Source organism: Dasypus novemcinctus, chromosome 14 (genome assembly GCF_030445035.2).
Source record: "Dasypus novemcinctus isolate mDasNov1 chromosome 14, mDasNov1.1.hap2, whole genome shotgun sequence".
Taxonomy (NCBI): Eukaryota; Metazoa; Chordata; class Mammalia; order Cingulata; family Dasypodidae; genus Dasypus; species Dasypus novemcinctus.
The window spans coordinates 102845609-102851608 of NC_080686.1; the positions used below are offsets into that span (position 1 = coordinate 102845609).

General features: G+C 39.4%; 1 pseudogene; it reads left to right on the top strand.

Annotated features, from left to right (window-relative positions):
• LOC131273341 (uncharacterized) overlaps positions 1–5756 on the top strand; it is a 125954-nt pseudogene extending 120198 nt beyond the window's left edge.
• The last annotated feature ends 244 nt before the right edge of the window (positions 5757–6000 follow it).

The following is a 6000-nucleotide window of genomic DNA, read 5'->3' on the forward strand; positions in this document are numbered from 1 at the left end:
TGTGATTCCTCCTATTTCGTTTTTCTTTTTCAATATATCTTTGGCTATTCGGTGCCTCTTTTTATTCCAAATAAATTTCATAGTTAGTTTTTCTAGTTCCTTAAAGAAGGCTGTGTTGATTTTTATTGGGATTGCATTGAATGTGTAGATCAGTTTTGGTAGGATAGACATCTTAATAATATTCAGTCTTCCTATCCATGAACAGGGAATATTCTTCCATTTATTTAGGTCTTCTTTGATTTCCTTGAACAATCTTGTATAGTTCTCAATGTATAAGTTTTTTACCTCTTTAGTTAAATTTATTCCTAAGTATTTGATTTTTTTATTTACTATTGTGAATGGTATTTGTTTCTTGATTTCCTCCTGATCTTGCTCATTATTGGTGTATAGAAATGCTACTGATTTTTGCACATTGATCTTATAACCTGCGACTTTGCTAAACTCATTTATGAGTTCTAGGAGCTTTGTTGAAGATCTCTCAGGGTTTTCTATATATAGGATCATGTCATCTGCAAATAATGAAATTTTGACTTCTTCCCTTCCAATTTGAATGCCTTTTATATCTGGTTCTTGTCTCAGTGCTCAAGCCAGTACTTCCAAGACAATGTTAAATAGGAGTGGAGACAATGGGCATCCTTGTCTTGTTCCTGATTTTAGAGGGAAGGATTTCAGGATTTCGCCATTGTAAACAATGTTGGCTTTAGGTTTTTCATATATACTCTTTATCATGTTCAAAAAGTTTCCTTGTATTCCGATCTTTTGGAGTGTTTTTATCAGGAAGGGGTGCTGTATTTTGTCAAATGCCTTTTCTGCATCTATAGATATAATCATGTGGTTTTTTTCTCTCAATCTGTTTATATGGTGTATTACATTGATTGATTTTCTTATGTTGAACCATCCTTGCATACCTGGGATAAATCCCACTTGGTCATGGTGTATAATTCGTTTAATGTGTTGTTGAATACGATTAGCAAGTATTTTGTTAAGTATTTTTGCGTCTAGGTTCATTAGAGAAATTGGTCTGTAATTTTCCTTTCTTGTGGTGTCTTTGTTTGGCTTTGGTACTAGGGTAATGTTGGCATCATAGAAGGAATTAGGCAGTGTTCCTTCTGTTTCGATTTTTTGGAATACTTTCAACAGGATTGGTGTTAGTTCTTTCCGGAATGTTTTGTAGAATTCACCTGTGAAGCCGTCTGGCCCTGGGCTCTTCTTAGTTGGGAGATTTTTAATGACTGATTCTATCTCTTTGCTTGTGATTGGTTTGTTAAGATCATCAATTTCTTCTTTCGTCAGTATGGGCTGCTTATGTATTTCTAGGAATTTGCCCATTTCCTCTAAATTGTCATTTTTGTTGGAATATAGTTTTTCAAAGTATCCTCTTATGATAGTCTTTATTTCTGTGGGGTCAGTGGTGATATCACCTTTCTCATTTCTTATTTTGTGTATTTGCATCTTTTCTCTTTTTTTCTTTGTTAGTCTCGCTAAAGGTTTGTCAATTTTGTTGATCTTCTCAAAAAACCAGCTCTTGGTCTTGTTTATTTTTTCAAGTGCTTTCTTATTTTCTATTTCATTTAGTTCTGCTCTTATCTTTGTTATTTCCTTCCTTCTTCTTCCTGTTGGGTTACGTTGTTGTTGTTTTTCTAATTCCTTCAAATATGCAGTTAATTCTTCAATTTCTGCTCTTTCTTCTTTTTTGGTATATGAATTTATGGCTATAAATTTCCCTCTCAGTACCACTTTTTCTGCATCCCATAAATTTTGGTATGTTGTGTTATCATTATCATTTGTTTCAAGGTAGTCATTGATTTCTTTCGAGATTTCCTCTTTGACCCACTGTTTTTCTAAGAGTGTGCTGTTTAATTTGCAAATTGTCATGTGAAGTCTGGGTCTCTGTCCCTTGCAAATTTCCAGCTTGACTCCACTGTGGTCAGAGATATTGTTTTATATGATTTCGATCTTTCTGAATTCATTAAGCCTTTCTTTGTGGCCTAGCATATGGTCAATCTTGGAGAATGTTCCATGTGCGCTTGAGAAAAATGTATATCCTGCTGTGTTTGGGTGTAATGATCTATATATGTCTATTAGATCCAGCTCTTCTAATATACTGTTCAAATGTTTTGTTTCTTTAGTGATTCTCTTTTGAGATGTTCTGTCCAGAGTTGATAGTGGTGCATTAAAATCCCCCACTATAATTGTAGATGCATCTATTCTTTCACTTAGTTTTTCCAGCGTTTGCCTCACATATTTAGAGGTGCCCTTGTTAGGAGCATAAATATTTATGATTGTTCGATCTTCTTGACAGATTGTCCCTTTCACTAAAATATAGTATCCTTCTTTGTCTCTCACAATTGTTTCGCATTTAAAGTCTATTTTGTCTGATATTAATATAGCTACTCCTGCCTTTTTTTGGTTGTTGTTTGCTTGTATGATTGTTTTCCAACCATTCACTTTCAACCTCCATGAGTCTCTGGGTCTAAGATGTGTCTCTTGTAGGCAGCATATAGATGGGTCGTATTTCCTTATCCAGTGTCCCAGTCTGAATCTTTTGATAGGTGAGTTTAATCCGTTGACATTCAGTGTTATTACGTTTAGAGAGTTATTTATGGTAGCCATATTTTGGTTGGATTTGTGTTTGTTATATTTTGTTTGTATTATTTTATTTTCCCCTTCTATTTTTGTCTTTCTTGTTGCTTTTACACTCTCCTCCATCTCTGACTGTCCTGTTTTTTCCTTTCTTCCTGCAGAATTCCCTTAAGAATTTCTTGAAGGGAGGTTTCTTGTTGATATACTCTTTCAGTTTCTGTTTATCTGTGAATATTTTGAACTCTCCATCATTTTTGAATGCTAGTTTAGCTGGATAGAGTATTCTTGGTTGGAGATTTTTTTCCTTTAGTACCTTGACTATATCATACCACTGCCTTCTTGCCTCCATCGTTTCAGATGAGAAATCAGCACTTAATCTTATGGAGTTTCCCTTGTATGTGATGGTTTTCTTTTCTCTTGCTGCTTTTAGAATTTTTTCTTTGTCTTGAGCATTGGATAATTTGACAAGTATATGTCTTGGGGTGGGCCTCTTGGGGTTTATGACCAGTGGAGTGCGCTGTGCTTCTTGGATATGTACATCTGTCTCTTTCAGTAGATTTGGGAAGTTTTCATTCATTATTTCCTGCAACACTCCTTCTGACCCCTTTCCCTTCTCTTCTCCTTCTGGAATGCCTATAATACGTATGTTTGAGCGTTTTGCGTTATCATTCAGGTCCCTAAGTCCTATCTGGATTTTTTCTACACTTTTTATTGACCACTTCTACTATCTGTTTGATTTCCAATGCACTGTCTTCCACATCACTAATTCTCTGCTCTGCCTCTTCTAGTCTGCTGATATTTGCTGCAAGTGTATTTTTGATGTCTTGAATTGTGGTGTTCATTTCCATCATATCTGTTATTTTTTTGCGCATGTCTGCAATTTCCCCTCCAAGTGTTGTCTTCACACTGTTAACCTCTTTCATTACTTCATCAAATTTGTCGGTGATAAATGTTCTGAGATCTTTCATTGCTTGTGCGAAGTCCTGCCCCCCTTCCTGATTTTCAGTTTGTTGATTGGATTCAGCCATGTTTTCCTGATTACTGGTTTGGTTTGTAGATTTTTGTTGCTGTCTTGTCAACATTTTTTCTTGACGGGTTTAATCAGTTCCTTAGCTTCTTTGTCTAGTCTTGGAGATTAATTAGCTGTTGTTTTTGCGTAGGTGTTATATCTTCTCTTTGTCACTTTGTTCTTCTTATTCTAATTTCTTATTGCTAGTTAAGCTCGCTTTAAAGGAAAGTATTAGTGCTGGGGAAAGTCAATTGTGTAAGGAAGGAAAAAGTGTGAAGTAGTATTGGTGATATATGTTTACAAAGCAACAATATGAGTTCTGGGAGGATGGAGGTTAGATCATGTAAATTGTGTAGAGTTATAGTAGTAGGAAAGTACCTATAATGAGGTAGACAACTGAATATGGGAGGAATGTGGTACGTACTAAGAGGCTATTGTTTTCGTGAGAGAGGGAAAGAGAAAAGAAAGGTAATAGTTTCAGGGACGAATACCAGATGGAAAACTAAACAAAGGTATTAGAAATTAAGAGTTAGACACTTTGTGGATCAAAGAAAGGGAGATGGAATATAGGAGAGATAGCAGATGGTGGAGGATATCAAGTTGTAGGGGAAAGCGGATAGTGTAGATAGGCTAAATCTATTCACAGAGAAATGAGGCAGTGGAGGGTGAGGAAACCCAGCAAATGTGAGGTATTTCCTGTAGGACCTATTGTATTGTTAAGGTAAAATAGTATAAGAAGAATATTGGGTTCAAGAAAGAGAGGATTGAAAAAAAAAAAACAACAAGAACAACAACAATAACAAAAAATAAAAAAATAAAAAATAAAATAAAAAAAAAAAACAAAGAACAGAAACCCCGCCGCCAGGCTCGGCTGGGCTCAGCTGGGCCCCGGTCCCCCGCCCGCCGCCCGCCGCAGCTCAGCTGGGCTCGGCTGGGCTCGGCTGGGCTCGGGTCCCCCGCCTGCCGCCCGCCGCGGCTCGGCTGGGCTCGGCTTCCCCTCCCGCCGTGGCTCGGCTGGGCTCGGCTGGGCTCGGCTCCTTCGCCCGCCGCCCGCCGCGGCACAGCGCGGCTCGGGTCTCCCGCCCGCCACCCGCCGCGGTGCTAGCTGCCTCGGTTCCACCTACCCAAGGAGGGAGTCCTCCACTCGTAGCTGGGATCTCCGTGTATATTTCACAGATGGATCCTCTCTGTTACCTTCCCTCCAAATCGATGTCCAGATACCTCCGGACCAGGAAAAATCCCGAAACAGCCGGTCCCAAAGAGTCTCCGACGCCTCCCAGCCGATTCCCCCCAGGAGCTAGTAACCAGGAAGTTCACTCAGCCGCCATCTTGCCTCCCCCTCCTGAAAAGTCCCAAATTATATCTTATAGACCAATCCTTTCCGTTACCTTCCCACCAAATCGATGTCCAGACACTTCCTGCCCTGAAAAAATCCTGAAAAAGCCTGGTCCCGGAGAACCTCCAGCGGTGCCCAGCTGCCTCTTCCCAGGAGAGACGGCAAGGCAAGCTCACTCAGCCACCATCTTCGCTGCAGGATTTGAGTCATTCTTGTTCTGGTGAGTCATTGTTAACAAAAATATGGATTGGATTAACTATATATATTATAATCAACAAAGATTTATCAATTACTCCAGGGAGGCAGTTAAGGGAATAGCAGAACAGTTGGATACTACTAGCCAAATGGCCTGGGAAAATAGGATAGCCCTTAGACATGATGCTAGCAGAGAAAGGAGGCATCTGCATTATGATTGGAGGTCGTTGCCGTACATTCCTCCCCAATAATACAGCCCCAGACAGGACTGTCACCAAGGCCTTGCAAGACTTAACAGCCTTATCTGAAGAGTTGGCAGAGAATTCTGGCATTCACAACCCACTTACAGGATGGTTAGAGAGCAGGTTTGGGAAATGGAAAGGGGTGGCACTATCTGTTCTGACTTCCCTTATCATCATAGCTGGAGTACTTACAGCAATTGAATATTACATCATTCCATGTGCCCAAAGGTTAGTTCAAAAACTCATTGAAACAGACCTAACCAAACAGATGCCCATACGGTACAAGCAAAACAACTTGTATCCCCTTAAAGAAGAAGATCTCTGTGATGAAGAATGTGAGGAGGCTTTTAGCAAATTTGAAAAACTAAATTGTGAAAACCAAAAAGTCTAAAAGAAAGAGGGGGGAAGCAATGCTTGAGTCTGGTACCTTAGACCAGGACTTGGAATTGTCCTAAATGATATTGCAGGGACAGATACAGGACATTATATATCCTGCCCTAACCTGGTGAATGGACTGGGGAGAGTGTAAACTACAACATAAACTCTTATCCATGTGGTGCAGCAGTGCTCCAAAATGTATTCACCAAATGCAATGAATGTGCCACAATGATGAAAGAGGTTGTTGAAGTGGGAGG